We start from the raw sequence: 11691 nt of genomic DNA, 5'->3' as shown, positions 1-11691 counted from the left end.
AATAATTAAAGGATGGATAGAACGTAGAGAAATGAGCGGAGGTCAGGAGTTGGGGGAGAGAGAAAGGAAGGAAGCCCACCTAGAAAAATTAGCATGTGCAAAGGGCCAGAGATGGGGAGAGTGAGTTGGAGGGTAAAAAAGGAGGAAAAGTTCAGTGTTGCTGGAGGGAAGAGTTGGGGTGGGGAATAACTAGGAAGAGATGAGTCTATAAAGATAGATGGAGGCCAGGTCAGCACGAGTAGTAAACCCTTGGACTTTATCCGGAGGGAATGTAACGAAGAGATGGACACGTTTAGGTTTGCATTTTAGAAAAAGCATTCTTATTGCTTTGCTCCAAACCCTTCCCCACACTTCAGCCCCACTACAAACGGGATGACCAACAAGACACAGTGGCAATAGGCTGGACCAGAGTGGTGGTCAAGGAGTGGGGAGTGACTGAGGAGGTCCAGGGTTGAGTGAATGACAGGGCTCTAACCCACAAAGGGAAGGGAGGAGTCAAGGATGACTTCAGGCAATACCTGGACAGGTGGCAGTCTCCTTCACTGGATCCTTCATTTTTGTACAAGTTGTGTTTCAGCTGTCTCCCCCAGGGCACTGAACACAGTATGTTCATTAATTGAACTTTTTTATGACTTTTCTCCTCCCTCCCCCACCTTCATATTGAAGCCACTCCCTACTTATCTTGGATCACACTTTTCTCAGACCTATTTCAGTCCTCTCCTTTGGGTCCACACCCACATGAACCACGTAAAGAACACGGTTTATGTGCTTCAGGTTTTCACCACTTTGTCCTTTGAGCAAAGCCTGTATTCTTTGAGCCCCTGCGATGAGCCAGACGCCGAAATACAAAGCGATTTCATGGGTCATCACTAATACGGTTTTCCAGCCAATACAAATCTAAGCCATCCAATCAAACATTTAATGATGTCAGTGATCAATGAATTGCAATTAGTAATTGACATGAACCCAACTTATTTTCTTACATTTGTCCTTTATTTATTAAAAAAACAAAACAAAACAAAACAAAAAAACCAAAACCCTCCTCATTCCCTTACATGTAAAGATTAATCTTGAGGCACCTGGGTGGCTCAGTCGGTTAAGTGTGGGACTCTTGATTTCCTTCCGTTCTCAGGTCATGACCTCATGGTTGGTGAGATGGAGCCCAACCTCAGGGTCTCCAAGGTGACAGCAGGGGAGCCTGCTTAGGATTCTCTCCCTACCTCTTTCTCTGCGCCTCCCCCAGTCGGGCGTGGGCGCTTGCTCTCTCAAAAAGTATTTTAAAAAATAAACATAAAATAAAATAAATAAATAATTAAACTTATGGGACAGCAGGATGGCACACGAACCAGGGTCAGTTCTGGGTGTTCTCCACGTGGTCTCTTAGGTGCATTTTTTTTATAACATGCAATTTCACTACTTGAGGTTACCCGGTACTAATTTTATAATACTGCGTAGCTGCATGATGGGGCTCGGTAAATACTGTATCTCTAAGTTTTAAGTAGTACCATGCCTGGATGAAGCATCAAAGTGAGAATGGTGAACTTAAAGGGCCTTTAAAACATCTTGAAGCAGTAACAAGCCATACACTGAAGCAGGGCGTTTTTAAACATTACACAGGACTAAAACAATTGAACCAATTTGTCCTTTGTTCTTTTTATTGCATTCTTTATTACATTAATACTGTTTAAAAGAAATTCAAAACGCATTAAACTCGGGGACTAAGCTGCACCAAGTTCTCCCAGGGGCCTGGCTAGGACAGAAAGCAGCGTTTCCGCCGCCGCGCACCAAGCTCGCTCGCACTGGGTCCCAGGGAAGCTACGTGAAATAAAAGGTCGCCGGGCCGAGCCCTCGGCTGGCCCCGAGTTCTCCCTCCGGGCGGGAGGATCCGGACCGGAGTTTGCCAAGTTTTCAGGCAGGCCTGGCTGAGCAAATACCGCTGCTACCGGTTGCCTTTTCGCTCCAGTGGCAGGCCCGGCCCGTGGGAAGTTTGCCTCAGGGGTCTCCGGGCCTTCAAAGAAGTCCTAGGGGGCGGGGGATGCCACCCGGGCCGCCCCTCCCCGGGGCGGGCGACGAGGGGACCAGGCAACCCGGGTACAAAGAAAGAGCGCTCTAACAGTGTGTCGAATGACCTTGGAAACTCGGGACCATGTTAGGGTTTAAGTCATCCCCACTGCCCTCCTCTTCCCCGCCGCTCTTCGGCCCCGAATCCGCCCAGAACCCCCCCACCCCCACCCCCGCGCTCCTTCACCACCGGTGCCTTTTTCTGCTTTTTCTTTAAGAGAGTTGCACGCACTCGACCCAGGAGGGGCCGCGCTGGCCGTGGGGCCCAGCCCTTCCCGCCGCGCCCGGGGCCGCCCTTCCCGCCGGAGCCGGCTGATTGATGGCCCGGCCACCCGGGTTCCCCGCCTCGGCTGGCCCGCGCGCCCGGCTGTGTGTTTTGGAAGCGGCGCAGCGGGCTGCAGCCCGGTGACGCCCGGAGCGGGCAGCGCCGCCCTTCCTTCCCCCCGGGCTGGGGCGGCGGCGAGGCGGCGGGTCCCTGGCGGGCGGGGAACCGAGGGCGCAGGGCGCAGGGAGGGGGCGCGGGCGGGGACTCCGGGGCGGGGGCGCGGGGCCGGGCCGGGCGGGGGGCGGGGAGCGGGGGGACAGAGGGCGGAGGCTCCGGGGCGGGGGCCGCGCCGCTCACGCCCAGCCCCTCGGCCGCGCCGCGCCTCGCCGGACAGGTTGGGCCGGCGGGGCGGCGCCCGGCTCGGGGGAATAATGAGTGTCTGTCAGGCCGTCCCCGGGTGACTGGGCGGGGCGGGGCGGAGGCGGCGCGGGAGGCGGGGGTGGCGGGGGAAGGGCGCAGGGCGGGGTGCGTGTTTGCGCGAGTGACTCGGCCGACCCCTCCGGCGGCTGCCTCCACCCAAGTGGGTGGGGACCCGCCCAGCCCGGGCGGCCGCGGCGGCTCCCTCTCCCCTCCCTGACCCTCCCACCCCGGGTCCCAGCCTCTACTTACCCCGCCAGCCCCGGGAGGCTCGCAGAGCGAGCGGCGCCGGCGTCATGTGACTGCCCGGAGTTGGTGCCAGGAGCCAGAGGGGAGCCAGGAGCGGAGCCGCGCGGAGCCGGGGCCCGAGCCGGAGCGCAGCGCGAGCGCCTGCCGCACGCGCGCCCGTCCCCGTCCCCGTCCCTGTGCCCTGCGGCCGCCACCGCCACAGCCGCCCGGGCTGGCACGCTGACATTACTGCATTCGCGGGGCTCAAGGCAGATCGGATTCGGGCCTTTATTTCTCGTCTGCAGCGCTCAGCACCGCGCCTCGAAAAGTAAGTCCCCTCTCCCTCACCTTTCCTCGCCCCGACTCCTGCTGTCGCCCGTTTGGGTTCGTCCGGTCTCGTTTTTTCCCTGGGGGGGGGGGGGGCCCGCAGTGAATGGGCTGGGGGGTGCAGCGCGGGGGTGGGGGCGCCTGTGGGCTTGGGAAAGTGCAACAGCTCCTCGAAGCCGGGGGTGGGGACGGAGGGAGAGGCGAGGGGAGGGGAGGGGGGACCCCGGGTTCAGCGGTTTAAAGTGTGGGATTCGAGGGAGCCACCGTGCGGATCCCGCGGTGTGGGGGACAGAGACCCGCGGCGCCCGCCGCGGCCCCGGCGAGGGCGCGGGCGGGGGCTCACCTGTGTGGTCCCCCGGCTGCCGCCCGCCCGCCCGCTCGCGATTCCCTCCAAAGCCTCAGAAATCTCAGTGCTCTCCGCGTGTGGCAACGTTGTTTGGAGAAAGGTAGCGCGGAGGCCGCGCACTCCTGCTCCTCCCCCTCCGGGTCCCCCACCCCCCGCTCCCATGCCCTCCCCACCCCGCCCCCCGCCGCCCCCCTCTTCGGACGGGGCGCGCGACCGCTCGCCCGCCGGAGCAAAACTTGGAGCAGCCTCCCGGGGCCTCTGGGAAGAAACTTGGGGCCATTGGGACTGAAGGCAGCATCCCATTCTCGATCCTGGAGCCCAAGAGCTGCCAGGGCGTCTGGATCCTCGGGGGCAGGAGAAAAGCGCTGGCCGGGTTTGGAGAGTCCTCCTCGGAGGCACAGAGAGAACCTGCCGCAGTGCCTGGAGCAAGGATTGCAGCGAGGCTGGAGGCGGAGAGCGCCTTAGGCAACTGCCTGCAGCGTTAGGGACTCAAGCCGTGTGGGGACGGAGACTGATCCCTGGACCTGGACCCTTGGGATTTACTTAACATTTCAGAGTGGCTTTCTTGGAGATGGCAGATAATACTTGGAATTGCCATAGCTTCTTTGGCAGATATCAGGGAGAATCTTCTGCTTTAAATCTTACAGCAAAACACAGTAATAATAGGTGGAGAACATGTAAACTGGACTTATTTTTAATAAGTTAGGTTAAACGGAAATTGGAAATTGCACACCTTCTTGGATTTCACTAAAATAAACATTTTATACTGGATTTTTTACTAGCTCAGAATGTATTTTTTCACTAGCATCACCTAAGATACTCTAAATATATTGATTAAATTCTCACGAGAGTCTGGTATTTGGGGAGAAGTGTATTAATGGTATTCTGATTTCATTTACATTTAGTATCTAATTATTAGGCAAAATCTAGTAAGGGAACAGGGCAGTTGTTCATTATAGGTTTTTCCACTGGACACTTTTGTACCTTTTTTTTTTTTTTTTTTTTAGTGTTTTCTGTATGAATTTGAGCAGCATTTTTATAAGAAATCCATCTGGATGATAATCCACCTAACCGGAGGGAAGACTTGCTTTTAGAGAACAAAACAATCTGATAACATTAACATCTCCAAAATTTGGCAAATTACTGTTTTTTTAAAGAGAGAGTGGACAAATGAGTTTCTCCTGGCTTGAATCATGGAGTATGTTAGTTGACTTGAGCCTGTTAACAGAAATCTGAAATGAGATGTTTGATTAAACTCCCTAGAGAAACTGATACCTCAATTTCTACAGTCAGTGGGGTCTGCAGCAGAAGTATTAGAAGGAAACAGCCTAATGTACTATTGTAGGTTCAGTAAAGATAGACTTTAAGGAACAGTTGGCTTTCATGAAGGAGAATGCAAGTGTAAAAATCTTAGTGTGAATAACAAAGCAAAGTAGCTGCTAAGACCACAAAATCTTGTCAGATATAAAACATGCTATTGTTTTTTCACTGCAAAGTTTCTAAATTAAAACCCAGTCTTCTGGTTGCTATGGGCACGGTGATGCCTTTTTTTTTTCACCTGTAGTTTTGTCTACACACAGATTTTTAAATCTCTGATAATGGAAACCTGAGTTGAACAGCCCTGGCTAAGTAACAGAATAGACATAATAATGGGGACAAGACTATGAATGGATTTTGCTACCTTAAATATACCTAAAGGAAAGTAGACATTTTAGGATATCTTATAAAAATCGATACTCTGTTGTACAGATTGTGTAACACTTTGGGGTTAAATGAAATGTCAGGAGCAGAATCATATTCTCAAAAGGTGAATTTCTTTCAGTGTGTGTACATGGAGAACAGATGTGCAGCTGTGTGCAGATAGGTTTCTAACTATGCAGTTGAAAAAGATGGTAAAATTTTGGGGTGATTTTAGATATCCCACTGTGTCTAGGAATTTCGTTCTGTAGCTAAGGGACACTTAAAACTGGTTCAATTTTCAGTTATGTGGAATAACCCAGTTGTCATCTGAATTCTTAATAGTGCTCTCTTCATTTTCCTCATGATGCTGAGACTGAACAGTAATCATTACCCCAACCCAGAATTTGATCATGGCTAGGGACCAGCCATTGGGATGGGGGAGAAAGAGACAAAAGAAATTGGAAGGGAGGCTGGTGTTAATTAGGAAGGTCTCTGCTGCCTGAATATGATAAAATCACATGTTCACTTATGATGTTTACTATATGTGGAAGCTCCTATTTGTAAATAGGGCAGGTCCCCTGTATAAAGCTGGTGTTATTATTCACACCCATAGAACAAACACCTCCACCCCCCTGTTGTTGTCTTAAAAAACTCCAGCTGCTCATGAATATAGGGTCAGGGAGGGCCGGCTAAATGTTTCTCTGTGCTTGCTCTCCAGTACAGCCAGCAGAGCTGTTTCCTGTTCTTTGTTTCAAGGCTGGGGTTTGCGTCATACATTCCAAGTGGCATATGTGTGCTCTTTCCTGTTTCAGGCTGTTTTCTGGTAGATCAGTAGCCCAGACCAGGCCGTGGTCCCTGCCCCTAAACTCCCTATCCCCACCCAGGGAGTTATCATGTCTCTACACACTTATGATTGCTTAAGATCCCTGTGTTATGTCATAATGAGGAGTCAGTTAACCTTTTTACATATACCCTTTGCTCCAGTGTGTTTCTATGAGTGAATAAATACTTGTACCTTTTTACATTTATCATGGCCAGATTGCAATTTGGAGACGTTTGTGTACAGATCCGCCAGAAATCTGAAGGATGTTGCATTTGTTTTTCATTTCTTGTTTTGAGGTGGGAGGCTGTTTGTTTGGAGATGGGCATTTTGCCCTGAAGCTGTCAATTTTGGAGGGGGAATTACCACCTAAGAGTTTAGACGACCTAGCTGTTCTCTGAAGGATGTGGCCCACCCTTGTTCGCAAGGGAACACTGGAGCTCTAGGCAGAGGAGGCTTCACTGGATGGAGAGTCCAAGCTGTCTTGGCAGACTAGGCTTTTAGAAAAAGTGTTGAAACAAAACATAAGATATATTGAGAAAGTCCCAGGATCATTTCTTTTAAAGACAAAGCTATAAGCGCTAGGATAATTTTCCTAAGGACAAAGATGTATTCTACATCTGATCTCCGGCCTGTTTGAAGAATAAAAAGCCCAGAGAAAGGGAGAACTGGAAATGAGAAATTCATTTTAATGATAGTTTGGAAAAGTTTAATCTTATATTTTGAAAACAGAAGGAAAACACTCTTGTTTTTACTGTTTTACAACGCCAGCTTTCTCATAATCCCACTTTTTTTTTTTTTTTTTTTTTTTTTTTGTATATTCTGTCAGTTGCGGGAGAACACATTTCTGGGTTAACTCTTCAAAACCTACTAAATTTTTCTGTGGGTTCTTCAGAAACTAAGTTTTAAAGAAGTAGTTGGATAAGAAAACTAACCTGCAGGTTTCTTTTTAAACTTACTTTTGGGTTTTCTTATAACATCTAAAGGAATTATCTACAATGTTCTCTGATGGAATTAATTCAGAATTGCTAAGGCAGCAAATCAGACCCTATCCTCCCCAAAATTGATGTTAATAGTACTTTGGTTTTTAACTTCACATGCCACTGCATTCTTTCTTTATGTATGAAGGGAAATATATCATATGATGTTAGGAAAGCTACTAGAATCAAGTAGAAGGCTATTGATGACCTTCCTTGAAAAAAGATGGGAGTTTTGGAAGCTTTCAGTAACATTTTTCTTTCTCTTTTGGGAGAAGCGAACTTGAAATATTAAGTTGACTTGTAGCATAAGAGGCCTTTAAACCAAAATTTGTAAGTAACCCAAATTGAAGCAACTTTTTCAATTTTAGTTCCAAAGCTGTTAACAATGCAACTAGATTTAAGCTGACAATTTTTATTTGGCTTATTCCAGCTTCATTCTTGCCTCCCCATTTTGGGGAAAAAAGGGAGGAGTTTGGCTAATAGACATGATTAGGGTCTAATGTATTTTATCAGGAAAAAAAGAAAAAAACTTTGCAAGCTTTTAAGTACTAAGCTGAACAATTTGGGAAAATTATACCAGTTGATAGTTACTGTAATTACAAAAGGAAAAAATGGGAATAATCATTTCATTTCTTGACCATGCAAATCATTATTCCTAATTTAATTCAATTTTATTTCCATCTCCCCTTTAGATGCTTGCCTTCTTAATATTTCCAAGTCAATATTTTTGCTGTAAAGAACAGCTTTCTTAGGTCGTACTTCTTACTCTGTTTTTTCACACCAGTTGTGTTTAAGAAAAAATAAGTATAAGCATCCTTTTCCTTGACATACTAGGAATTACATTATTCTGGAAATTGGGTTTCTTTCTGAAGTGCTTCATATTTACTGGTTCTAGGTTTCAAAAAAAAAAAATCCCTAGAGGCATAAAACCATTGATATCTGGTTTGCTAATGTGTAATGTTCTGGTCGAAATTCATCTTAGAGTGAATTGCAGGAGGATTGTGGTGCTTTTTAGCATTCTCATTTTCAAGCCTGATCTGTCCCTTTCTTAGACCCCAGTTCTCATCTGAAGCGGTAATGCCAGAGCTCGAGACAGGAAACCAGACAGCAGTCTGCCCTGATAAGGGAGAGCATTGTCTAAAGGAGGTAGCTTTGCCCCCCGCCCCCCCCCAACTCTCCTTCCTTGAAATTTGGTAGTAATGAAAAAGAGACACTATGCTATAGACACAGTTCTGCACCCTAACTGGGACTGTTTTCTCCCAAAGCAAAAGTATCCTTTTAATTGGATCTATGCTTTTTCTGGAATGTTACCTACCAGTTCAATGGAACATTAAAAAATATATATATTAGGATCCGTATATTTTGTATCCCTTGGTCAGGGTGTTCAATAGTAAAGTTCATTTTCTAGCAAAACAGGTTCCTGGAGCTTTTTGAAACTCCTTCTATTGTGCTGGCAGGCTGAATACATTATCATTTCCTCCATCTAATTATTAAGGGGAGCTGGAGACCGAATGTGGCAAGTTAAGTGGCCCTTCAGCCCATGCATTCCGAACAAACCTGGGTCTAACTCTTACCCTGAATTTTAGGAAGGGGGTGCTTTCCAAGGTAGCCCCCTGACCCAGAGGACTCTCAAGAGAGCCCAGCTTAGCCTGGGACATGCTTAAGGGGGTTACCAATCTCTGGAAGGCCTGGGGATCTCCAGGGATGGCCTGGGGCTAAGTCTCAATCCAGATCAGTGGAGTTTGGCCAAATCTAGACATAAGAGATCAAGTGGACACTGAGGGCAGTGCATTCTACCCTGGAGAGCGACCTGTGAATGAACTGTGGGTTTTTTCTCCTTTGGCCTGTACACCTTCTGTCTACTAACCTCTGTGCTTCGGTCTAATCACTGAAATCCACTCCTTCAGCTCTTCTTGTGCTTTATATCCTGCTACCTTCCAAAGCTTTGCACCCTAAAACTACTTTCCTTACCAACTTCAAGTTCCTATTCTGCTCCTTTCTCCAAACAAGGAAGTTTTTCCTCTCCCGAGCCTCCCAAACTTTTCACACTAACTTTGCGTTTTAGGTTTTAGAAGATGATCTTCAGGCTAGCTAGCTTCACTGGCCCCTGGCAAGTTTCACTAGTATGGCACCTGGTATACAATCATTGCAAGGCCCTTGCCCTTCTTTTTATCCTCACGTGTAAAAAGGGTAGTTTGACATCCATTCATTTATTCATCTCATAAGTATTTATTGAGCACGTACTCATTAGGGCTAATCTCAAATTATGTGCAGTCATTATTATTAGTTATGCCACAGGATGGAGTAAGTCCCGAGTGATCTAACCTGAAAAGGCATTTTGAAATCTTAATTACCCTCTGGAACCTCCCCACGGCACTGCCTAACCTGGGCCAGCAGGCACTGCACACATCCCATACCCTCTGTTACCCGGGGAGTGACCCCAGTGTGAGATGACTGCTTAAAAAAGCCCTGCCCATGGCCCAGACTCTGAAGCAGAGCAGAAAGTGCCCTGGGTCTGCAGGCAGGCAGATGCGTTTCTGGTCTTGGCTACAGCTCCAACCAGCTCTGCAAATTTGGGCGAGTCATTTCACCCCTGTTCCTCCAATTTCCTCATTCCTAAAATGGGGGTGAGGGCCTGACCCTTCCGCCTTTGTACAGCTATTATGATGGTTTCCGTATTTACTTGGGTAAAGCTGCCAGTTTTTTTCCGAGCAGTTTTATGGACCAATTGCAGGTGCACTGGCTAGGAAGAATAATAGCCTAGTTTGGGGCCTTCAGAATGTGTCTTTTGATCTTGTGTCCAAGCGTGCACACTAAGACACTGGGTCAGCAGCAGGGGCCGGTTGAGAGGAGTTGAGTCGCCACTACTATAACTACTAGGTCCCTGCATTCCACATTCCCCTGTGGATAGATGTGTTCGAAGGAATCGCTAGCCCATGATCGCTGTTTGTGGTGTAATGTTGTTCTCTGCCTGGGGAGGGAGCAGAGTAGAGTGCCAAGTTCACCACTTTTGAAGTCAGACTGTTTAGGGTTCAAATCCTGGCTGTACAACTTAGCAGCTGTATGACCACGGGCAGATTGCTTTACCTCTCTGTTCCGTTGTTCTCAGAAGTAATGGGAAAATAGTACCCACCCACCTGATAGGCACTCAGTGACACAGTCCATGTAAAGAACAGCACCTGGAGATTCAGTCATGATGATGGTGATCATCCTGTGATGGCAGGAAACCTGTGACATCACCTAGCCCCTTGCTTTCCTTGGTCAATAGAAGTATCCTTAAAAAACCTACAAACTCTCTCTCCCTCCCCCTCCCTCCTCGCACGATATTGCATCTTCCCTCCCTCTTTTTTTTTTTTCTCTTTCTTTTTTTTCCCCCCTCTTCTATTCTAGGTTTTAAAACAGAGGATGAGAGACCGTGACACTCGATTTGTTTAGAAGATCTCCCTGGGTAGGTAATACAAAATAATTGGAGGATGATACTAATAAGGTCTCTAGAGGACCCCTAACAGTCAAGTCAAGGGTAGGAGCTGTAACATTTTCTAAGAAAGTTTGGTTTTTTTAAAAAAAAAAAAGAGGTTAGAGTGGGAGAGAGCCAAAGCATAAGAGACTGTTAAAAACTGAGAACAAACTGAGGGTTGATGGGGGGTGGGAGGGAGCGGAGGGTGGGTGATGGGTATTGAGGAGGGCACCTTTTGGGATGAGCACTGGGTGTTGTATGGAAACCAATTTGACAGTAAATTTCATATATTAAAAAATAAAAAAAAATAAAAAAAATAAAAAAAGAAAGTTTGGTTTAACAAGTTTCCTTTCAGGTTAGGCCCTCTAACCCCTGTTACTTACGTAGGGGGAAATTTCAAGTGTTCTCAAGGGCAAAAGGAAAAGCAAAGGCCGTGGAGGTCCTACTACGGGCTGAGTGCTCTTAGAGCCATTCCTCAGGCCTGCCAGAAAACTAGTGAGCAAGCCTCACCTCCTCTGAGGACTTGGGACGGGGGCGCCCATTTGCCACTAAGGAAGTGTAAGGCACTCCTGTCCTTCAGGTGCTCCCAATCCAGGTGGTGGTCTGAGACAAACCGTTTAAAAGACCCGCCCATCTAGGTAAGAAGGGGTGGCCTCAGATCAGCCAGGGCGCAGTCAGCCTGCTGCACTGCGTGGGGAGGGCCTTGAGCTGGTCTTTGAAGAATTAGGAGGATTTAGATAAGCCGGAAGGGGACGGGGCATTCCACACTGGTTGCCCAGCATCAGGGCCAAAAATGAACAAAGGCACGGGGGTGGGGGGAACGGGGTAGCCAGCGCGAGGGGTGCTTTGAGCAGGGGGGGAGGGGGGCAGCCGGTTAGAAAGGGGGTGCGGAGCATGGGCGCCTGGACCCACTCTGCACACCCTGGGGGTCCCTTTGGAGGAAGGTTTGTGAGCTTGGGTGAGAAGAGGGCTTTGAGAACTGTCAGTTGCAAGTAGCAAGATCAGGGCGAATTGGAGGGACCAAGGGACGCGGTGGGGAGACCAGTGGAGGGAAAATCCAGTAACACAGTCTTGAGGCACTGAGGGCCTGGCTCCCAGTGGCAGTAGTAG

At 48.4% G+C, this 11691-nt stretch overlaps 1 protein-coding gene across 1 annotated transcript in view; it reads left to right on the top strand.

The window, feature by feature from the left end:
* The first annotated feature begins 2951 nt into the window (after positions 1-2951).
* KLF3 (KLF transcription factor 3) overlaps positions 2952-11691 on the top strand; it is a 35424-nt gene continuing 26684 nt past the window's right edge. The window contains exon 1 of the mRNA XM_058722865.1: positions 2952-3299. The gene's annotated coding sequence lies outside the window, so the exon portion shown is untranslated. The remainder of the gene's footprint in view (positions 3300-11691) is intronic.

The sequence above is a fragment of the Neofelis nebulosa genome, chromosome 3, assembly GCF_028018385.1.
Source record: "Neofelis nebulosa isolate mNeoNeb1 chromosome 3, mNeoNeb1.pri, whole genome shotgun sequence".
Classification (NCBI taxonomy): Eukaryota; Metazoa; Chordata; class Mammalia; order Carnivora; family Felidae; genus Neofelis; species Neofelis nebulosa.
Note: the sequence above shows the minus strand (reverse complement) of the source record. Positions and strands in the feature narration are given on the sequence as shown.